This window comes from Mytilus galloprovincialis, chromosome 8, assembly GCF_965363235.1.
Source record: "Mytilus galloprovincialis chromosome 8, xbMytGall1.hap1.1, whole genome shotgun sequence".
In the NCBI taxonomy this organism is placed as follows: Eukaryota; Metazoa; Mollusca; class Bivalvia; order Mytilida; family Mytilidae; genus Mytilus; species Mytilus galloprovincialis.
In genome coordinates this window covers 32,440,406-32,466,071 of record NC_134845.1, presented here as the reverse complement: position 1 = coordinate 32,466,071, position 25,666 = coordinate 32,440,406, and the positions used below count along the sequence as shown (strand labels likewise).

The 25,666-nt window shown below is 31.2% G+C and overlaps 1 long non-coding RNA gene across 2 annotated transcripts; it reads left to right on the top strand.

Annotated features, from left to right (window-relative positions):
- The first annotated feature begins 9,947 nt into the window (after positions 1-9,947).
- Positions 9,948-25,079, top strand: LOC143085582 (uncharacterized). 2 transcript variants are annotated; one of them, XR_012981370.1, is made up of 4 exons: positions 9,948-10,059; positions 19,205-19,270; positions 20,276-20,557; positions 21,985-25,079. It is a non-coding gene; the product is annotated as an uncharacterized LOC143085582 (long non-coding RNA). The 2 variants fall into 2 exon arrangements; XR_012981371.1 differs by lacking the exon at positions 9,948-10,059 and adding an exon at positions 16,219-16,360.
- The last annotated feature ends 587 nt before the right edge of the window (positions 25,080-25,666 follow it).

Here is a 25,666-nt window from a genome sequence, read left to right as displayed (position 1 = left end):
TCTGTGTACATTGAAAGCTTTAAATTAAACTTTATAAAATGGTGCTTCCCTTTCAAACGTTGCGATGATTCTGTTTACAGGTGCAAAATATGCAGGTGTACAAAGTTTCAGCCACATTGTTCTCGTTTGAAACTCCTTTGTAATACGACTAAACCACAAAATAAATCTAAAAAAGATGAAACCACAACGAACTTAACAGGATAGACACATGGCGGGAAAAATGCTGTCCATTTTATATATATTTTTTTTTTTAAAGTCGAAAATGGAAACTGTGATATCGGCAAATTAGAATACGGGAAGACAATATTTCAACAGCAGTCATTCATGAAGATGTTATGACATATATAGCATTTTTTTTAACAAGAAAGTTCACAAACACTTGTTTTATAGTAAAACTTTTTTTAAATTTGAAGTTTCACAATATGACCTTACTAGAGGTAACGTTATATACAATTTTTGTTATATAAATGTGTCTAATGTTTCTGATGAATTTTGGTACCGTTCTAAACTGTATACCTCCATATTTTGATAATGCAGAGCAACCTATAATTTCTTATTCGTAGTGGGGAAAAGTATAGAACTTTGATTTTTTTTAAAATTATACGTCTATTCAGTAAATCAGACATTTACGTTAAAAAAAATTCAGAGAGTGTAAAACCTCTCGAAAGTTAAAGTGAAAATTTCGAGTTTAAGTCGAGATAAGACTGGATTTTAAATGTCAAAATTTCAACTTTGGAAAACAGGTTCATTACCGATTTTATCAATTTTACTATTGTACCTTATATATACGCTTCTTTTTACTCCAGCATATACTGTTAATAATGCTCCTTCAACACGAGACTGAAACATCGACGCATTGCCATGTACTTACAGGGAACCTCAGCTTCATTTACGACCGAGGGGTTTACACTTTCTGGAGAAAAAAAAAATCGTTAATTATCGCATATCACATTTCGAAAAATGGTTAATAATTAAATAAAACCGAAGAAGTACGTCCATTTCTAGGATTAAATAAACAATATTTTTAAAGTTTTCACAAAGCCTAATTTATTGTTCCAGAGACATATGTATATATGTTACAGTGAATTTGTATGATCAGGGATTATGTAGAATCCCTAAAATTTTCAGGGATTACGTATAATCACTGGTTAGTTTAGGGATTATATATATAATCACTAAAACTTTTAGGGATTATGTATAATCACTAGAAAAAAACATCAGGGATTATACAGAATAACTGAAATGATACTAAAATTTATTATTAAAATATACTTAGTAGTAAATAAGATAAATTGTATGTGTAATACAATCATTGGCAAGCTTGCTGTATCAGCCACCCGTGATGATATCGATATCACCGGCACGGTTGCAAAACACTTTTTAGTCTTTGTCACACCTTTAATATGTATGACGTCACGTCATCGATTGCAGTCATTGTTGCAAAGGCTTGCACATCCCTAGCCTGGCATCCGGCCCAATCTAGCTGCGCGTCGTATACTGACAAGATTAGCCAGGACCCCAGGCTAGCAAATCCCTAATCTGTATAACGTCATGTCAAACCTATAATCTGTATGACGTCATTTCAAACCTCCTTATCTGTATGACGTCATGTTACATAAAAAACATCTGCTTGAGGTATATGTATATAATAAAGTGTATATGATATGGCTTTTTCAATATCACACATCATATCAACCCTCAACCAATATAATCCATCGAGCAGAGCTCTTGGGATTATATTGGTGTCTCGGGTTGATACGGATGCGATATTGAAAAAGCCATATAATATTCTCTATATATAACGTGAGGGTACCCAAATTGCACCTATTTTGACAGTTTTTTAACCTACGTTTTTTTATGCTTCAGACAAAAGTTTTCATTATGAGTTTATTTTGTAGATGTATCATTATTTAATATATGATTTCACCAAATTAATTTTAAATCCATATAGAATCATAGAAAAAATGGTCTGAACTGACCTCCAAACCATCAATGATTCTGTAATGAGGAGTACCCAAATTGCATCCATGCTTAAATTTGCATCGTCAAAAGTCGAATAACAGAGTTGTCGTTTAATTTCTTCAAATATTTTTAACAATTGAATATTAGTCCATGCTTACTCTTAATTTTTTAACAAATAGATACTTTTAACACATTGTATTTGCTAATTTTAAAAAGATGACGTTTTGATGACGTCGCACGGTGACGTTTTCGTACATTTTGCTTTTTCAGTAAACACTTCATCTGTTGATAAATACTGTGAACATTTTGTGTATATTTAAATAGTTTTACCTATGTTGAAAGACATGCATGATATAAAATCATAAAAATTCAAATTGTTTAGTCTCTTGGGAATCAATCTTGTAAGATATCCGCAGCTATTTTTGGTAAATAGGTGCAATTTGGGTCCTCGGTGCAATTTGGGTACCGTTACGTTAACATTATATAAATAACACATAGCTGAGAGGGTGATAGAGCAGATTGGTACCCCGAGAAAACATTGTCAACCGCGGCGAAGCCAAGGTTGACAATGCTTTTTCAAGGGGTACCAATCTGCTCTATCACCCTCTCAGCTATGTGTTATTTAATTTATTATACTAAACGTCCTACCATTTTTGTCTTTTACAGATAAATTTTATTTCAAAAGGATTTTCTATGACGTCACGTACATAACAACGTTACGAGTATTAGAAATGTAAACAACAAGATGTTGTTTTTTTTTTATTTTGACAGTTAAATAATAAAATTTGATCCAAAACGTCAAACTTAAGCATTGTATTCAACTACTTGATGTAAATTCAATCCATTGTCCTTTAAATTGTCGATTTTTGATTGGTTGAGACGAGAGGGTAACATTCAAAAAAATTGTCACCCTCTCAGCTATGTGATAGAGTAAAATGACACCCTCGTATTAGCCAATCAAAATATGGCATTTTAACGTGAAGTATAATAAATTGAAATATCTTAAAAGTTAACCTTAATATATCATATAATAGAGTGGGGTGCGCATATTCGCCGGGGACACAATTTCGCCGTTTTATAATTTTGAGTTGTAAATACTTCAAAAGATGGCTGAAATGGAAGAAATATGCCGGTAACTAAGATTTTTATAACAAATATGATTTTATTTTAACCTACGACAAAATTGCGGCACTTACCGCAAAGGACCGAAAAATGGATAACGATTTTCGGCCAATTTTCTGAATGAATAACACGATTTCAAAGAAGTATTTCTTAGTTAATCTTTGACTGATTGCCCTAAATTTCAGTTCTGTACACCTTTAAAATGTCTGCTATTGCCATCTATAATGAAATTGATTTGAAAAATATTGTTTAAAGCTGCTGTTATTTGGGTTCAAAAAAAACTTTTCAGATGATTATTTTCAAACAAACAACTTTTCAAGCTTAAGAATATTTTGCATTTGAAGTTATCTTCATATAGAAATAACAGTATACTTCAAAAACATATAGACCTGAACATAAACTGTGGAAAACATGGAAAGATATGGCGAAAATGAGCACCCCACTCTAATATTAACCTTAATATTGTAAAACGTTAGGCATAATTTATTAACATGAAAGACACAAACATATTGAAATGTTATACACAAAATAATTAAATGATAAGCACAATATAAATAAATTATAAGCAAAATATATATAAAATAATTGATGTTTTGTTTTTAATACTGACTTTATCAGTAATAATATCAAGCGATCCCTTTTTGATATTGACTGTATTAGTATCAATAATATCAAGCGAGCCCACACGGGCGGGTTGATAAGGTCAGTATGAAAATATTAAATTGCATAATGATTATTCTTTTTATCATATTGTTTTAGCAATTGTTTTTAGGTTGAGAATATGAAATAAAATGAAATTGTCATTAAAACTATGTTTATGCGTACAGTCGTTTTGATAAATGTTAATGTTATGTATAATATCCTTCTTCATTCTTCATGACGAGATTATGCAAGCTGCCAATTTTTTCCTTGGCAACATTTATGTACATTACGTTTCGGCAATTTTATCGAAAGGTTATCTATAGGTATTCTTATGGGCATCATCTATGCTCCTTTAATAATAGACTTTTTCTGTACTGTTCGTCTGTATCCCAGTTTACATCCAAACCCAGTAAAAAACGTCTAATTATATTTAATCGATATATTCAACAATACTTCCGTTTATACCTTGATGATATTTCCCAGTTAAATAATTACTGTCAAAATTCACCCAAAGGAACTTACTATAATAAATCATATACTGACAGCAACAATTTTTTTTTAGATATAGATATTTAAGTTTTACACTTAAAATCCTACACTAAAAGAATTAAGACAAAAGGGACAATGTTCCCCCTGGCCCTGTTGTTAATTTTTCCCTTTTTTGGACGGCGATGTTCCTTTGGCACCGTCTCACAGTGTTAACACCATGCGAATGGTTGATGATGGAATAAGAACGAGTTTAATAAAAATTCCATGTCTGTATGTTTACCCTACGTAAAATTGTTCAATTTTGTATTCGACACAGGGATATATACCCGAAATCTGGTCAATGGGAATAATTAATTCCATTTATAAGAATAAGGGAGCTCTTAACGATCAAGACTCGTATCGAGGTATTACACTGGTATCATGTTTGGGTAAAGTATTTACAGCTATACTAAATAACAGACTAGATATGTTTGCGCAAGAAGTAGAATTACTCTCAAAATGCCAAGCGGGATTTAGGAAAGGGTACTCCACACTTGATAATATATTTAGTTTATACTGTTTGATTCAACTTTATTTACTCTCTGGAAAGCGTTTATTCTGTACATTTGTAGATTTGAAGAAAGCCTTTGATACTGTATGGAGGTTAGGACTGTGGCAAAGCTTAGTTCTAGTAACATAACCGGCAAAATATTTAACTCTATTTATAACCTCTATTCTAATGTCAAATCATGTGTAAGACATAACTCGAGTTGTTCAAATTTCTTTCCGTGCGAAGTTGGAGTTAGGCAAGGTGCCTTGAAAACTTATCACCCTTTCTTTTTTCGCTTTTCCTTAATGATCTTGAAAGCTATTATTCAGCATGATATAACAGGTTTAGAAAAGGTAAATGAATACTATCTAAATGAACTAGGCATTAATATTCGAATTTTCTTGTTATTATATGCTGATGATACAATGTTATTGGCAGAATCAGCTAACGATTTACAAATAATGTTAAACAAGTTTGATGAATTCTGTACTGACTGGAAACTAAATGTAAACATTGATAAGACAAAAGTAATGGTGTTTGAGAAGGCGAAGCGTAAAAGAAATATGAGATTCATGCGAGGAGTTACAGCTCACCGACAGTTATAATTACCTGGGATTATTAATAAGATACAATTGTAATTTTAATTTATCAAAGAAAAAACTTGTTGAACAATCACAAAAAACACTGTTTGCATTATACTATAATAAGTTAAGACATGTAAACATCCCTTTAGATCTGCAGTTTCGACTATTTGATTGTATGGTCGCTCCAATTTTACTTTATGGGTCGGAAATCTGGGGTTATGAAAATGTTGACATGATTGAAAAGGTGCACTTGAGTTTCCTAAAAAGAAGACGAGTTGTATATATATATATATATATATTTATGGGCGTTTTTCAATAAAAACGTACTTTCTTGTCCCAGCCACTTTAAAAAAATGTGTTTGATCTGTGCAAGTAATTTTTTGTGCAGTCAGTACATTGAATTAGATATAACATTTTTAAGCAAAGAAACAGTTTATTTTTTAGAGGGATTGATAAGATATTGATTCCTGAATGGTCCAAAACAACCAAAATAGCATGTCCCTAGACCGCCTGTTCAACATTCATACTCTCAAATATCGTAAAAAAATGTAGAAACAAATATTAATTTTACTTAATATAAGTTCTTTGATAATTCAAAAGTATGTTTAGAGCCAACATATTTTAATAAACAGCTTTTAACCTAGGATTTTTTTTATTTTAGAAGGTGTGTCCCTAAGGCTTAAATTAAAATATTGTTTGTTTGCAGTTTACCGACCGACCCTTGAAAATCCTCCCGACTGTGAAAATTTTATTGCTTTATATTTGAAGAAATTTTTTTTAATACTTCTATTGACACGATCCGGAACTTTGGGTCCTTTCCGGAAATGATTTAAAGTCTGGGTCAATTACGCATTTCAAGTTTTTCTTAGCTTCCCGGCAAGCGTTCATGTGACCATTTAATGATAAAGCACATGGAAATTGTTTACAGGTATCCATGAAGTCACGGAGGAGTACTTTACGCTGTCGTCTCGTGTCAATTTTAAGACAAATAACAAACAAAAAAGTTTATTAGTAAACTGTTTATACAGATTCAGGCACATGTAATGATGTGTGATGATATCATTGACGATGATGCAGGCGGATATTCATAACTGACACGATAACCATTCTGTCTCAAACAAATCGGGTACAGAATCTGTGGAGCTAGTCCAAATAATTATGACGTCTGGCAAGGCTATTTTATTTTTTTTCTGGGACGCCTTCCCAGAAAAAAAATTAAAAATAGCCTTGCCAGACGTCATAATTATTTGGACTACTGTGGAGCCTGACTTTATGGAACCAATTTCAGTGGTTAAATAATTCGACAGCAGCTTGAAGTATGGCATATTTTCTACAAATCGTTGTGAAGACAACAAAGATGAAACCACTCCTCCGTGACTTAAATCTTCATGGATATCTGTAAACATGCCTGTACGGAGGAAGCCTTAGGCTCATTTGAAATGTTAATGGATATAGATCATGCCAAATCAATAAGAAGCAACCCTAACTACACAAAGATGTAGAGAAAATGAATGGTTAGCTTGAAAAATAAATATACTCTCTCTATATTACATCTATCTTCGATTGCAATGAGTATGCTCCTTTAGGATAAGAGGGGCTGCCCCACTCATTGCAATTATACTCTTTCTTACAATATTAAATATACCCAAACTGTGTGGCCTGTGTGAATTCAATTAAAACATGTCCTTTTTTTAGGAGCTATGCTGCCAATTTTTTGTATGCATTAAAAACATTTCAGTACAGACCATTTACTTTTAATGGGGTGCTATGGATTTCACCCCAAACTTTAGATTTTTTTGGTTTTCATTAAAGCCTGGCAAAAATATAACCTTATCACATATAATTAAATATTGTTAGAAATATGAAAACAGTCGAATGTCTTAATACTTTTTTTTCAAGTTGCCTTTTTTTTCAATTGAGGAAGCTAGATTCAATGGTTATTTTTTTTTTTATTAAAATACACTCTTTAATACATTGTCTTATAAATCTTTAATATCTACATTTTTCTGATGAAAATACTCTACTCATGAAAACGTTCTAGTCCAGAAGCATACATGTCTGAATATATTTCTTTAAAACAGTTCTAGTCATAATGACATTCCTTGTTTATAAGTGTTCCAGTATTTAATAATTAAACCATATTTTATGTCATAAATTGGATAATGACACTATGTTAAAGTTTCAGTTTTGGTTAAAAAGTTTTTTATCTGAAAATGCCTGTTCATTTGATGTTGGTTTTCGGCATGTCCAGTGTTTGTTGTTTTAAAATGTTTTTTTTTTCTTGAAACTTGGTTTAGTGTAACTGTTTGTTTAAACTGTATTTTGGCTGATAAAATAAAATATTTTTCCTACCTACCGACCCTTCAGTCTGAAGGTACAGTCGGAAAACTGCAAACAAACATATTTTTAAGGTTGGCCTAACACAATGTCCACTACGAAACGAAGTCATTAAAACTTGCTTATAAACAGTTTTATAAAATCAATGTAATTTTGTGTTTGCAAGAGATATAAACATTAGGGTCTTACAAAAGAAGTGATGCTTTTATAACGGCAATTAAACTGTTGGTAAGAAAAATTGAGCACATCAAATGGACCAGAGTGATGCCGTATTTTTGTAAATGTCCACTACGAAACGGGTCAAATCTCCTTCAGTAACTGGTTTTAAAATTATGAAAAAAATATCAGTGTACAGCTTAATAACGCTTTGATGAATACAGTCAGTCTTGTTACTATTTCAATATTGGGGTTGTGAGAAAAAAATAAAACATGTGAATACGTCCCCTACGAAACGGTCCCCTACGAAACAAGTTTGGGAGAAAAACGTTTCGTAGTGGACACTACCACTACCATGCAGTCTTTTTTACTCTTTTTTCAATTATATTCGTGCAAAGCAAATAACAAAGGTTAGTTTCATGTAAGTTTTATTATGTTTTTATTAACATAGAATAGGGTTGATGTCAACTACGAAACTTTTTGTCCACTACGAAACGGTTTTGTCAACTACGAAACGCATCAAAATGTCCACTACGTAACATGAGTTGTACCTTCATATGTGAAGTACTGTCTAATCTTTATCGATAAAAAATGGTTCTCCAATTCAGAAAAAAATGAGATTTTTCTAGTATATAAAGTAAACAAACTGGAATGTCTATAGGAAACATTTAAAATTGCAAAAATATGTGTGTTTAGAAGCAGTTTCGTTTTTGTCCCCTACGAAACAGTACACAAATTATGAAAATAATATCATTTTAAAGAGTATTTAAGATTGCACTTTTTGTTTACAAACAGGTCTATAATAGAGGTATTCAAAATAACTCTTGAAAATAAATTTTAGAATAGTTGATTTTCCATTTTTTTTTGGGTCTGAAAGGAACGCTTTTATTGAAAAACGCCCTTATATATTGCTAGTGCCGGTCAAATAGCCATTTCTTTAGAAATATGTGCTATTTTGACGGCTTGTATTAAGATATTTAATCAGAGCCGGTCAAATAGCAAAAAAGCTACTGCCATTTTAGTTTTAAATATTTTATTTTTTCAAAAGTGCACAAAATACAATAATACAATAAAAATACTGGGATTCGGAAAAAAGAAGAACTTATAAAAATCCGCTTACCTTCACTGCCGTTTTGTTACATCTTGTTCGTCATGCTATATTAATCTTAATTTCGCAAGGATTTCTATTATACAGCGTATCACTAGGCTACACATGCATGTTTTTTCTTTTTCTTTCTTTCTATTTTAAATCATTATTTTTTGTTCATTATAAAGCACAAATTACACCCATACGAGGGCCAATTACGATACGCATAACAATTACATGTTTTAATAGAAATATAATGATGACAAGATTTACGTTTACAGTTTACCCAGGGACTTTCTATACTAGTCTGAGAAAGTATAAAGAGTCCCTGTTTAGAAGGATGTCGCAATCACCGGTCTTCTTCTTCTTTCGTAATTCCCTCCTTTTTAGGAGCATTCGGATAGGACCGATAAATGTTAAGGATGTATACCTCTGAGGAGCCGATCATTTCTAGAATTAAACTTTTTTTCTTAACCTGATTTTTGGGTTTATAAAACTGTAACAAAATAATCGGCGAAGAAAAAAAATCATATGGTGGTGCACTTCCTTTTTTGCTACGGCCGGTTGAAAATGCCTAATTTGATGATTTTCACATTTTTCATCGATTTTTACCTATTTTTGGGCTATTAGCGTTGAAAAACTAACAGTTCCAAAATTAAACTTTTTTTCATACTTTCTATAAAGATGAAGTGGTCTGGACCAGTCTGAATAAATTTTACTTTAAACAAAAGTATAGGTAGGTGTTAATATAAGAAAGTTTTATCATATTTTGACGCTTTTTTGTGTAAAATTTACCATCTTGTCAATTTTGTATTTTTGTGATTTTTCTCAGTTTCGAGAAAAAATGCATATTATTTCAACTTATAAATGATTGAATAAATACATATCTAAGAATTTGAAAAGACCAAAATTTATAGAACAAGGTGATTATATATAGCGGTATCGGTAATCCCAGTCTAGTCTGAAAAATCAGATGAGTATCAATAGTAACCCAACGACAACGGAAAAAACCCGAATTTGTGTCAGTAAGTTAGAATTTTTGAAAGGGAAATAACTCCACTCCGGGCGGGGAATCGTGGAAATTCATTTTGCATCGATAAAAAAATAGAGAAACTGTGACTCATTTCAGGTTGTCACTGTTTAACGAAGAGGTATTTATATAGTTTACGAATTGTTGTTGTTTTCCCACATGCCGAATGTACGTTTGATTATTAAATACATTGCAATAATAGAACCCCAAAGTCAGAAGAAAAGTAAAAATTGGAAACACTTCCGTGTGTAAAGACTCTGTTGACTGTCATGTATTGACTGGTACAGTATTTTATTATTTAGTGTCATATTGCTGCTCTTAGTTTTTATTCAATTAAAGTGTAAAATCTAGTTAAAAACAGATAAAATAACAAATAAAATTGTTTGCAAAAAAATGTATTAAATGGTTGGAAACGGTAAACGGACAGAAAGTCACAGGACAAAAAGTGGTATCAGGTCCGTTCGCGCCCAATACACTTTCGCACCCTACACTTTCGCACCTCGCACGTTCGCATCCAAGGTCCGTTCGCACTCTACACGTTCACCCCAATTTTAATTCAAATTCCAGTTGAATAATTGGAAAATCATGATTGTTGTTTTAAATCGCTTTGGTGTAAATACTGAATGTATTTATAGCTTGGTATGGGTAAAACATTGAAGATTTTTTGAAAATGAAAACACACAGCTTGGTCCCTTTGATCTGAAACAATGAAACAATAAAGTATAGCAATACACTATCATTGACTATTATAACCAAAACATGATAAAATTTATTCAACATACAAAAAAAAAAAAACGTAGTCAGAATTTCACCGTGCTTTATTTATAAGTCAATGAAACAAAGTAATAGTTATAACAATACCCTAACCAAAGCATGATTAAGAGTCCTCGTTATTCTAATTCAACACAAAATAAAACTTTGACAGAATCCCACTTTATTAAGAAAGGATTATCATTTTTTTTTTAACAATAAACACTGTCTCACTTTATTTTGATACAATGACAACAATTATAAAAATATTGCCAAAACTTGATTACAAAGTTACTAAACATAAAACCAATTAAAATTTGGCGCGAACAATATATATTTCTTGGCACCATGAAGCCATTTAAGTGCCAAGCCATTTTGACATTTTGTTTTTTTTTAAAATTATTTGATCATCTTTGATATTTTTTGGATAAATTTTGTTAACAAAGTTGGTTTATATACAATAGTTCAAGAAAAATACAAAAATATTTTTCTAGAAATAAGCATGATAAGCAGTTTTTATTCAAAGAAAATAATCAGAAAAAATGAATTGTGACTTTTTGTCCTGTGACTTTTTGTCCGTGACTTTTTGTCTGTGACTTTTTGTCCTGTGACTTTCTGTCCTACATTCGTTGGAAACAACCCCTGAACTACTGAAGGGAGATATCCCCTGAATGATAGATTGGAATCAGCTGCCACCATAAATAATGTCATGCAATACTGTGTGTCAGTGGCGGATCCAGAAATTTTCATAAGTGGGGGCCCACTGACTGACCTAAGAGGGGGCCCGCTCCAGTCACGCATCAGTGATTCCCTATATAAGCAACCAATTTTTTTCCCAAAAAGGGGGGGCCCAGGCCCCCTGCCCCCCCTAAATCCGCCTCTGTGTGTACAGAGATTTGGTCAGTATGATCTCAGAATCTGCTCTCATTCCTAATTTTCTATCCCTTTACTATTATTGTTATCATGGTTATCAAATGTATACAGATTTATCTAAATGTTATTTTTCAAATGTACACACTTTTGATTTTGTTTCTTTTTTGACTGGTTACCCTGTAAATTATAAAAACAAATTATAATGGCAGACTACACGAATGAATTTTATTTTTACAGGACATTCGGTCTGGTAAGCATCCTAGCTTTACCAGACCGAATGAAATTTTGCCAGACCAATTTTTTTACATCTAATTGTATATTATCCGACAAAAAACAACAAGCATATGACTTTATTGTGCCCTACTCCTCCCCAAAATGCACAAATTAAAACAAAATGATGTAACAAGAGGGTATATTGTTATGAAAGTTGTGCACAATTGCTTGAATGCATTTCAGTGAAGAGTAATGTCCCATTTTATTGGATTTTGACAATGTTTGTGAACTAAACATAATTTAGAGTTTCTGTGTACAATATTATTTCCTGTTTCTTCTTTCTTTTTCATGTATCTTTTGGTTTTCAATTCTAGTGTTTATATTTCATAGCTAAATTTTGTGATCTGCTTGGATTTTTATTCATTTATTGTATTTAATCGCCAAACCCGGATTTATCCTTATCCGTTCCCAGAATCTTATCCGGTTTTATTTACATTTCCGGTTGTGCCAATGATGGCATCCATTGTTGTTTTTGACAGTCAGATACATTTTTACCCAGATTTACACATTACTGGTTGGTGATGTTCGGCATAAAGCTAGGGGTTGAACAAAATAAACATTGCTGTGATGAATAATAAAGATGAAAATGAATTTAAGATCGTTTGGCAATTTTGCTAGAATGTTAGAAAAATCCATGAAAAAAACAAACTGGACATTCGGACTGGAATTCAACAAAATTTTACCAGACAGATCCATTATTCACCGGATTTGTCCGACGGTCCGACGTATTTCGTGTAGTCTGCAATGGACGCCTGGCGAATATCTTCAGTAAATGAAGAATGGCTAGACACTGAAAGAAGAAGAGGGAATCCTATTTTTTTTGATAATACAGAGAAGATATAAGAACATTTATATTACAAAATTATTGGACAATATAATACCAGATAGATCATTAGATGTCTAGTTCTTTTGGAAAAAGTTCTTCAAATAATAAACAAAAAATGTAAATATATGCCCTTTTATACTGAGAAATGTTTTTCAAAAAGCAACATTTTCGATCACTTGAAATCATATATATGGAAATGTACCCCTCATAAAAGGGATAGTTATATATACACATTTGAAAAAATTATTTATAAGATTTGAAATGTTTGATGTTTTCAGTTGTTTTAATTGGTTTTGTGTTAGAATTATGAAAATCATGTACAAAAAGAAAATATGTATTGCATCATCACAGTACTTGTACCAAACAAATCACAAAAGTGACAAAACTAACAGGGAGGTCAGATGTTTATCTGCAAAACAATTCAAAGTGCTCTCCTTTCCTTGGAAATCAACAACACATCTAATTGTTGCAATTTATTATCCTACATGAACATGTAACATGTATAAATCAAGCTTGTTACATGACTGATCACAAGTTTTAAGAAATTTAAGCATAAGTAATCCTTTATCTCCATACATGTTCATACATTGTCATTCAATGTCAATTTTTGTCAAGCCTACAACTTTTGTCACAGAAAGCTCAACATAGGGATAGTGATCAGACCGTTTTATATTTTAGAAGTTGGAAAATGTATATAGATGCCATCATATGTTAAAAAGTTTCCATCTGTCACATGTTCATTGTCCTTGATCAAGACCTCATTTCCATGGTTCAGTGACTATGTGAAAAAAAAGTTAAGAAGTTTTGTTGTTAATTTATCTCTCACTATCTGACTATGGATTCATTTATTTTGGTATGTTCCAATTCTAATTTTTTGAGGAAAACTTGCACATTCGTGAATATTTAAATTTGTGGATTTGCAAAGTCTGTTTAAATTATGTTCCTTTAGAAAAAATGCAATTCGTTGAATATATAAATTCATGGTTTCTCTGTACAGGTCTACAAAATCCACAAAAATTGGTATGTAGCGAATATTAATGAATCCACAGTATTATGAGTAATAGGATAACTATATTTGGTATACATGTGCATAACTTGCAAGGTCCTTTTGTCTGTCAGACAGTTTTCATTTGACCTTGACCTCATTTTATGGATCAGTGAACAAGGTAAAGTTTTGGTGGTCAAGTCCATATCTCAGATACTTTAAGCAATAGGTCTAGTTAATTTGGTGTATGGAAGGGTTGTAAGGTGCACATGTCCATCTGACAGGCATCATCTGACCTTGACTTCATTTTAATGGTTCATTGGTTAAAGTTTAGTTTTTGTGTTTTGGTCTTTTTTTCTAATACATACATGTACTAAATTCAATAGGTTAACTATGTTTGGAGTGTGGAAATATTTTATTATTTATATGTTTTGGTCTGTTATTCTCAAACTATAAGCAATAGGTAAACTATATGTTGTATAGAAGGATTATAAGCTGTACCTGTCTGCCTTGCATGGTTCATCTGAACTTTTCCTCATTATATTTTCTTGGTTAAGTCTGTTTCTTAGAAACTATAAGCATGATAAGCATTAGTATAGGTCAACTATATTTAGTGTATTGATTGATTGTAATGTGTACATGTATTTCTTGTTTGGTTTATATGACCTTGACCTCATTTTCTTGAATCATATTATTTAAGTTTAAATGTGATAGTTAGTTAGTAAAGAAGGCGAGACATCTCAGTGTGTGCACTCTTGTGTTATAAAGTAATTCAGTAATTAAATTCCTTGTCTGAACGTTCTTAAAAGGTATTGATAAGATAAAAAATTAAATAAAGATCTAAAGTCAGTTATTCTTGCACTTACAGACATGTGATTCTTCCAGCATGAGTAGTAATCTCCCAATTCTCAAGCCTATAATTTTGTCCCTCCTATTCAAAATTCAAATCCATATTTTGAAAATTTTGATCCCCAAAAAGTTACCAATCTCTGTTTTTTTTTACATTCTTAAATGTAGTTTAAATGAATTTAACATTTTGTTGAACAGAAATTGCTATGGTTTTTGTCGAGCCTTCGACTTTAGTCGAAAAAGCGAGACATAGCGATCCTACATTCCGTCGTCGTCGGCGTCGTCGTCGTCGGCGGCGTCCACAAATATTCACTCTGTGGTTAAAGTTTTTGAAATTTTAATAACTTTCTTAAACTATCCTTGAATTGTACGAAACTTTGACAGAAGCTTGTTTATGATCAGGAGATAGTATCCAGAAGTAAATTTTGTAAAAATAAAATTCCATTTTTTCCGTATTTTACTTATTAATGGACTTAGTTTTTTCTGCCAGGAAACATTACATTCACTCTGTGGTTAGTTTTTAAAATTTTAATAACTTTCTTAAACTATCCTGGAAATGTACAAAACTTGGCCAGAAGCTTGTTTATGATCAGGAGATAGTATCCAGAAGTAAATTTTGTAAAAATAAAATTCCATTTTTTCCATATTTTACTTATAAATGGACTTAGTTTTTCTGCCAGGAAACATTACATTCACTCTGTGGTTAAAGTTTTTAAAATTTTAATAACTTTCTTAAACTATCCTGGAATTGTAAGAAACTTGGCCAGAAGCTTGTTTATGATCAGAAGATAGTATCCAGATGTAAATTTTGTAAAAATAAAATTCCATTTTTCCCGTATTTTACTTATAAATGGACTTAGTTTTTCTTCCAGTTAACATTACATACAGTCTGCAGTTAAAGTATTTAAAACATTTTTAAGATTCTTAAACTAGCCTGGATTTTTACCAAACTTGGACAGAAGCTTCTGACAATCAAAAGATAGTATTGAGAGGAATAATTTTATTGATTTTTTTCATCATTTTTGATGAGTGTGTGATTAACAGCAAAAGTAGGCGAGACACTGGGTTCCGCGGAACCCTTACAAATTTTTTCAATCTGACATTTTCAAAATGGAGAAATATAAAAGGACTACTGGTAGTCAAAAGTATATTATTAATTACAGAATTAGATTTGTAATATTCACCATAAAATAAGGTTTTGGTTATTCTAGAATGACTGAGATAGATTCTGCATATTCTGTAAGTTACATATATACATATGACAATGTATGATGTATGTACAGTTATGGGTAGTAAACTAACTACATTATGTGGGTTATTACCTTTAAGTCATAATATGGAAAATAACTATTGGAAACTTACAGTTTCTTCCTGCTGCATATTTAGACATAAACCGAATGAGGATATTCAACTTCAAATATAAATAGTTTTATCCACTTTTCACACATGTAGATCTAACAAAAACCCTTCAACTTAAAAATTTAAACACTCATTTTTCTCATTGTAATATTATGTACCAAGTTATTTGTTAACTGGCGAAACTTTAGTTTGCCTACAAAGCCATGTTTATTTAAGCTAGTTTATATATTAAAAAGTTGCGAGTTACAATGTTTACCTCTTTAAAATAAGAATTGTCGAAAGGATGTTAAAAGTGTTTAAAAGTAAAATTATCAGGGCATCTAAAGTACTAATCATAATATATACATGCATTAACTGTACTTGAAGGAAGTCTTCCTAATAAAGGGATAATATATTATTGACATTGTTAGATAAATAAGAGAGAACTTAGGTAAATAGTTTCCTGTATATCACTTCCTGTACAAGGGTTTGGATTGGAGAACAGACTTTGTACATGTAATCTGAGTTGTAAGTTTTATTTTCTACTTTCAAATGAATTTATGTGTATATTAGTATATTTATTTACAGTACAAGTTTAATGCTTTAATTTTGTATGTTGAATCTTTTAGGTGTGTAATAAGATAGAAATGTGTATCCATTTTAAAATATTTTTCTTGTCTTATTTTGAAAAAAATGTACCTAGCCTTCAAAATTGTGCTAAACACCACAACCAGAGGTTGTTTGTCAATCATAAAGGTTACAACTATTTGATTTTCCCCTTTATTAGAGGGAATGTGAATTTAAAACTTTGTGAATGTGTTTATTTAGATTGTAATTCTCTTTATGACTAATATCTTGAGAGTGAAGGGTTGACTTGTTGTGGCTCACCTAGAATATTATAGTACATTAAGTAAGTTTTTTCAATCTGTACATCTGTCTTGTAAGTTTGTGTTTGTCAAGTATGTGGTGAAAGTTATTGTTTGAAAGTACATCTAGTTCAATTACTATGAAGTTGTGGTCACAATGTTTACATGTTCATTATAATGTGTACTTTTAAATAAAAATATATATATACACAGTTTTGACCAAGATTTTGCAGTAAACTAAAGCTTGACTGGGTTGATTCTAGTGCACACCATTTGACATAATTTTTTGGTGTACAAAGCATCTCTTATTTAGCCTCACTCTACTTGACTTTATTGTTAAGATCTCCCTCTTCTCGAAATCTTAGCACCTTTGATGGTGTTTAATGCACACATTTTTCTCTCCCAATCTTGAAACAACCAGTTTTGATTTCATCTACATAATATTGTAAAGGACTCTCAAGTAGTTAGTGAATTCTCTTCTTGTTTTTCCCAAATTTGACTTAAATACACTTATAAATGTAAAACACAGTTATATTATATTTATTTTCAAGTAATTATATAATGATTAAGGGAAACAAATCAGTAAAGTCATGAAAGTGTTCCAACAAAAATAATTAGTGATGCACTTAGCATTAAAAGGATTTGAACAAATATAATTGGTGTTCTAGTTAAATACATGCATTGTAAAGTAGTCTTAATAGCAGAGGTCAGGAATTTAATCAATTATAAGTGCATAATGCATTTATAGATCACATTCCAGGAAGTACTATCTTGTGTAAAACGAATGTACATTCTACAATAAAAGGGTATGTGATATTTTTTTGTTTCTTTAATATCTACCTCCTAAGAAGATTACAAAGATTAAAACAATTACACAGTTTAAGCATGCTACATTGTGTGTACATATCAAAATTTGTATTCAAGAATTTATTGATAATACATTAAATAATAAAAAAAGGGGGGGGGGGGGTGACCCATTCTTCTGATATTTGTGAAAAGGGGGAAATGAAAAATTAAGATACATTCTCATGTAAAAGTTTGAAAACAAAATCTTTGTCACCCATTTTGGAATTTGATTAAAACTGGAGCAGAAGTGCTCTAATAAAAAAAAAACGAATCCAGGAGCAAACATTTGGAAGTATTTTTTTTTAGCTCAATGGGCCCTTCCACCTGAAGTGAGCTTTTCTTTAAGTGATTTAATCCACTATTTTCTACATTTGAAAATGCCTTTACGAAGTCAGGAATATGACAGTTCTTGTTCATTCGTTTTTGATGCGTTTTGTTATTTGATTTTGCCATGTGATTATGGACTTTCCGAATTGATTTTCCTCTAAGTTCAGTATTTTTGTGATTTTACTTTTTTCTCTTGGCATGTCGTTCTTCATCTGTGAACTTATACAAAAATATTCTGCTCTGAAACCAAACTTGGCCTAAGTCATGTAAATCATCATTGAGGCATTAAGTTTTTTAAAATGTGTCTGATGACCCCTCCTGCCAACCAAGGATGCAGACATGACCAAGATAAGAACATAGGGTGGGGTACAATGCATTTAGTCATGGACTGTTCTATTTAATATAAAAAAGATGTGCAGGTATGATTGTCAATGAGACAACTTTTCACACAAAAATTTACAGCTATATGTGACATGTCACCGTACGGGCTTCACCAATGTGCAAAGCCCATACCATATAGTCAGCTATGAAAGGCCCTGAAATGACAAATGTAAAACAATTCTCAACTATACTATACATGTAAAGACTGAAATGTGAATCAATGATTTGTAAGGGAGCTACCATTTGATTTTTATGGGGGGGCTAGGATGAAATTTGAAAAAAATAGGCTGGACAGGAGTTTTGAGTAAAAAAAAAAGGCAGGATGAGAAACTTGTTAAAAAAAAAAGGCAGGATGACAATTTGTGTAAAAAAAGTCAGGATAAACTAGTAAAAAAAAAGGCAGGACCGAAAAGAGTAAAAAAAAAAAAAAGGCAGGACAGAGATTACAACTAAAAAAAAAGGCAGGACAAAATTTTTCATCCTAGCCCCCCATAAAAATCAAATGGTAGCTCCCTAATTCAGCACAAAAATCTCTCAATCCTTTCGATCAGTTATTTCATTCCTTTTGATTTTTGATACTGCCTATATCTAATGAACATGATGAAGTTATTTGAAATTTAAGTACAACATGTATTAAAGTAGTCTAGTAGATTATACGGAGAAACATTAAACATGTACACGCAGAAACTGTGACAAGTGTACATAATTGATGCTCTTATAAAAACAGATAGAAATAAATATTGATTTGTTTTTAACAAATACAGAGCTAGATTACTGACATTTTAGTACATAAGCCTACATTTATAGAAACCTTTTAATCCTTACTTATTAATAACAATATAATATGATATACAATGGACACTGGACATCAACATGAGCTGTTGATCTATGTAATAAAACCTTGTCATGAACAGATGTTGTCATTATAAAGGCATATTATTTTATTTTATAGGACAAATCCAGCAGTGAATTGAACTTGAAGATTAGAAAGGAATTGTGATTCGTCCTTGCATAGAAGGTTTGTACATGCACAGATCTGAATTTTAATTGATTAAAAAAATTTTTGTTGGAATACCAGCTGCATTAATTATATTTTGTAATTGTTTAAATTCCAATGAATATTTGATCAAGCCATTCAAGGTCACCACTTCAATAATATTGTATATTTGGAAAGTAAGGGAGACAAATAGACCACTTTTGAATTTTTCCATCAATGAAAAAAAACTTGTCAATTCTGTGCGCCTTTATGATGTTATTTACCAGATAGAGGGGATCGCCTGTATCCCTGCACTATTAGCATTCATCAAGCGTCTTAGTGATCGTCATTGTGCAGGATAAACTGGAAATAATATTTGTTCCGTAGGTACCTTATCACATTTCCCTTATGATAGCAGTGCTGAATATCAATTACCGTATAAGAATTTAATTTGCTGAATAATTCGTGCAATATAGCATTATCATTTTTACCTCTGATCACTCAACAAAGAAACGGGAGTGATGACGCCCCTAAACGCACAAATGATGTTCACTAAAACCAAACTTTTTGACGGATTTGCATTGAACTCAAAAGTTGTCTATTAGGGCAATAAAATAATGCCTTTGTTTCTACTACATGATGAAAAAATAAATGACTCAAGTTTTACCAAGGATCGCAAGTTCATGTACTGTTGAAGGTGTGAAAAGTAGCTAGTTTTTGAAGAAAAAAAAATGATAAAAATTCAACAGATTCCTTATCAGTAGCTATAGACTTATACAATAGTCCTTATTATCTTATACATGTTATATATATATATATATGTGAAATAAAATATCAGAGTCCAGTTATGTAAAGATTGCACATAGATTAGCACACCTGAATTTCATTCCTAATTTTAACCATGAGTTATAACAGTCATGACAGTGCATTTTCTTTGTACTATACTCCTCTTATATAATACAAAATGTACATGTTTATGTGACACATTTTATTTGGTGTATGTATCTTACATATCCTATACAGATATTTTGTATTTCTATCTCACAGAAATAAACAAAATGAATGTCTATCGCCAACCAGCGCAGTGGGAAGACAAACGCACCAAAGATTTACGGAATCAAGTTACACTACTGAATACACATCTTGGTGTACAAAGGTCAAAGTTGTCATCAACGATACCAGAACTCGTGCAATACTGTGAGAAGCACGCTGTACAGGATCCTTTCCTATTTCCTATTAGAGACAATCCTTTTAAACCGATAAGACGACCGTGTTGTATTATTTAGAAGATAACGGGATCAAAACATGTGTGAATGTGATAAATATGTGGTAAGTATACAATATTTAGTACACAGTTACAAGGAGAAGTCATACCCGTAGCCGGGGGGGACGAACCCCGAACCCCCCCTTGAAACCAAATAGAACTGTTAAAGTCAACGTTTTGTTCAAATTGTTCAAACTGTTAAAGTCGAGTTCATGAGTCCAAATAACCCCCCCCCCCCCCTTGAAAATTCCTGGCTATGGGCCTGGTAGTTGATTTAGATATTAGAAGATGTGGCATGACTGCCAATGAGAAAACTCTCCATCCAAGTCACAATTATTAAAAAGTAAACCGCTATAGGTCAGACTACAGCCTTGAACATAGAGGAACCTAAGCTCACACCAAACAGCAAGCTATAAACTTAAAAGAGCCCTAAAAATTACTTGTGTAAAACAATTCAAACAGGAAAACAAACAGTCTAATCTTGATAAAAAAAAAAACCAACGACAACCAATGAACAACAGGTAGAGGTAGGAACATGAATCTGTCTGTTCTGTTTACAGTTTAACAGACAAAGAGAAATAACTCTGCATTATCCAACGTTACCAATATTAAATATTTATAGCTATCTTCACCATGTTTACCATTCAGTGCTCTCAACCACTTAGATTAATGATAGGAAAAGATATTTAATGGTTTAGATGTATCTTACTGGATCAGTAAGTTTCCAATGATATGCTCATATAAATAGTTTTGTTCTTTTTGACATTTACCTTTAAAAAGCTACATGTATGCCCTTACCAAACCAACATTACAGTGCATATTGTTGTGCGTTTGTTTTTATCTACATTGGCTAGAGGTATAGGGGTCTAAGGGTTGAGATCTCAAAAAACATGTTTTACCCTGCCGCATTTATGCGTCTGTCCCAAGTCAGGAGCCTCTGGCCTTTGTTAGTCTGGTATGATTTTTAATTTTAGTTTCTTGAGTGTAATTCAGAGTTTAGTATAACATCCATTTTCATTGAACTAGTATACATATTTGGTTAGGGGCAAGCTGAAGGACGCCTCTGGTGCGGGTGTTTCTCCCTGCATTGAAACCCCATTGGTGGCCTTCGGCTGTTGCCTGCTCTTTGGCTGGATTGTTGTCTCTTTGACACATACCCCATTTCCATGATTTCCATTCTCAATTTTATGAACATTAGTGTTTTTTTCCTTTCTTGATGATTATTTAAAAAAGTTCCACTTTAACAATTCAAAAGACATTTGTAATACATTGTTTTGAAACATAAAATATAGGTAATTTTAAATTGAGATAAAAGATTTTTTTCTGCTGGCAAGAGTAAATGTGATCACTTGATTGCATACATGTTTCTAGTTTCTGTTGATGAATTCCAAAGAGGCCTTTTGTCTAATGAAATACAATCTTATTATTTATAATGAGGTAAATATTGACATGCATAAAATAAATAGTGAATAACATATTTTTTTTCTTTCAGATTCAACAAATGATAGCAGTAACTGTAATATATATATTTTCCACGAAGAAGAAATTCTATTGTTGTAGCTGTTAAAATAGTAAATGGTCAGTGGAGCTGTTCAAGATGTTTATTGTCAGTGGCTTATATATGATGCTATTAATTGCCTTCAAAACTCTGTCAAAATTACTATAGTGCCATTGCTAAATAGAAAACCAAGAAAATCTTTTGAATTATTTTAAACTAAAATAATTATTATAAAAAAATTATATATATTCATTGCTTAAGAAATCATGCCAAACTAGATATTTGCTTGTGTGCCTTTAAGTGTGGGTGCTAATATAGACATTTTCAAGATCTTTATTGTATTCCTATCGAAATTTGTGATTTGTGTGATGTTTATATTTTTTTATAATGTGATTACTGTATTTTTTATGATAAATCATCTTTTTGACTATTTGTGCCAGTAAAATTGCTTCAAATTCAAAACGTTAATTAAAAAAAATGTATTAAATCCATTATCTATTCAAATGAAAATTAAGCTGTATTCTTTGTTGATAATTAACCATAAGATTCCAGTTTATTTTTTACTTGGATACGAAAAATGTATGTAAAAAAACTGACTTGCTATTGCCAAAGATGATTTCATTTGGAAAGCTAATATGGTTTTTTTTAAACAAAGCAAATAGTAACTTCGGACAACAATTTATGTTAGTTCTGTTCTGTTAAGTAAATTTCTATTTAACTGTTTGATTGTCATTTATTAAAGTGCACAATATTAAATGATTGTTAATTTTCTGCTCAACATTCTTTTTTACCGGTAGTGGGTTTTAAATTCACAATTTATTTCTAGGGGCCAAAACTGTTTGAATGATTCCCATTCCATAAAGATAAAATCTAAACCAGTGGATATTTTCACAACGTTGTCTATGAAAAAATAAGGAAATATATTCTGTTCATAAAAACTACATTTACTAGTACATTGGTGTGTAGTGTTATCATGGTACCTTAGCTTAAACATTTTTTACTTCTAAGAGCTAAAAAAAAAAATAGAAAAAATTGTATTGTGCTAATCAATTGTTTAAATCTAATGATATATTGTAATAAAACATAGTCATATAGTCATACTTTTTAATTACAATCATTTTTTCACATAATAACAGATGGTTGTAATTTGGCATTTCAAATCTATATTTTATTTGTTCAGCAGAAACCACACATCGAATTTCTATCTGTCAGTTAAAAAAGTCTTTAAATTATTTTAATAAGTTTACATTCTTTAAACTTTAATCTTCATCATATATTTTTGTAAGTTCTCTTTTCTTTAACTTTGGCATTGGAAAATTATTGGGTAACTTAAATATTTAATTTTTAGTGAATTTAACTCAGTAAATGAAACATTTTTCTTTGTCAGTAAGTAATAAAATGATCCTCATACAGCAGATGAAAATCAGATTTAGGGGGGGGGGGGCAGGGGGCCTGGGGCCCCCCCTTTTTGGGAAAAAATTTGGTTGCTTATATAGGGAATCACTGAAGCGTGACTGGAGCAGGCCCCCTCTAAGGTCAGTCAGTGGGCCCCACTTATGAAAATTTCTGGATCCGCCACTGAAAATTATTTCTCTTATGTATGTAATGACCTTGTACATGTACATTCATGTCCGACCCATTTATAGAATCTATATAGGAATTGATGCAGGTAAAAGTCAGAATTGCCTCTTATAGTTTCCTGAATTTAATTTTTGAGAAGTAGTGTTTATGAAACAATAACTATGAATATTTCAGCAGATTTTAATAAATATGATAGTGTGTATTATTATGCTGCTACATTTTCATTCTGTTGGGCACATTGTTATATATTTATAATTTATATGGTTTGTAAATGAAAATTAATATATACTTATATATATATGTTATGTTATTAAAATGCTTTTTTGTCATTCACATTTTTGTTGGTATAAAAGAAGGGGAAAAGAACTTTTATATTTCCTTTTGCTATGGATTTTTTTTAACAAGTTATATATCTTAATATTTTAGATGTTCTATTTACTTTCTGGCTTAAAAAACATCTTTAGAATACTTAACAAAACTGTTTGTGTTAACCTTAGCTTAACTTTAGTGAAAAGATCCCCTAGCTCTCACTCCCTTAACAGTAGAAAACTTCAGTTCAGATAAGTACTGAAAATGATACCATCCTCACCTGGCTCTACTAATACTATAAACACTACAGAGATTAGACCAGGATACCAGGCTAATAAAATGTAAAGTTAAACTTCACAGTCATAGTTATCTTTCTTGAATCAGATAATGTTAGGAGAGAGGATATATTTTAAATGTTTGAATAGGATATTCCATAATAACGGTTTATAAGGGTTTTTGCAGTTTCTTATAAGGTAAATATTCAGAGATGCATATTGAAAACTATTTTTAAGTTAGGTAATTTTCTGAAATTAATCTGTTTTTCAAAAATGATATACATAGATGGTGAAGGGTGTTTTATGTAATGTACAAGAAACAATCAGTGTTTACTTGTGTAAATTTGCAACTTGATTAACTCCATAACATATAAATACAATGTATTTGTCTTAATACAGTCATGTTTTTGTAACATATTTTATTATCATTACATGCAAAGAACCTAATGATATGAAATCAAAATATACTATAGCAAAGAGCTTTCACATGTGCAATGTTGTAATTTATATTTGTAAAGGACTACTGTGCAATGTATATTTATGTGTAAACAATTTTTCTGATACTTTTTTGTTCAAAAGTTAAATTTTACAAGTGATCTGTTTTACTCTGGTTTTCTGCAGTGTAACAATTGCAATTCTTTTTACTTTTTCTACATTGTAACATTTTAGATTCAACCTGGTAAAATGATATATTGTGCATGAATTAAAAAAACCCATTTGAATTGACCACATTGTATTATATTAATTTTAAAGTACAGCTAGAAAATGATAATATATGCACAAATGACATTGTCATAAACAAACCACAATGTCACAATGAACCAACCACAGTATCATATTATATTTGTTGACAATAACCAGAGTATTGAAAAAGAACCAATGATTGCCTTGTTTGATTATAGTGATTAAAGTAATACTGTTTTATCTGTTGGCATGTTTTTGTTTATACTAACTGTTAAAGTTGTTTTCGACTATTCCAGGAACCTATGCACAATTATGTTTTGGGGTTATTCCATTAAGATTGATACGGGAGGGTTGAAAGGAATTTTTTATTTTTGGAAAAGGGTCTTTGTACTGATGTATGTACATTTGACCTATTCAAAATTACAAAAAGTAAGTAGTAGGGAGAAAGGGAGGATTTTGAAAGTTCCGTTCTTCCACTTTTAATACATCCTTTATAATAGGATATTCAAACTTAAGTCCAAAATTGATGCAATTTTCAATGGTAAATTTGTTGCTAAAATTGCAAAGGCCCGACCTGTTAGGAGGTCATAGGTTCCTGGAATAGTCTTTCCCTCGTTTGAATGCAAATGAAAAAGAGAAGTTTGAAAATCAGGCAGGTTATAGTTTTAGTTATAGTTGACTTTTATTTCTGTGAACTCTCCAATGATCCAATCTAATATTGGCTTCAAAATGAATTTTAAGGAATAAGTATAATAAAAACGCATACAAAACACTCCATAGCTTTAATTTTTTTTAATTTTTCATACAAAATTAGAGACAGGATAGGA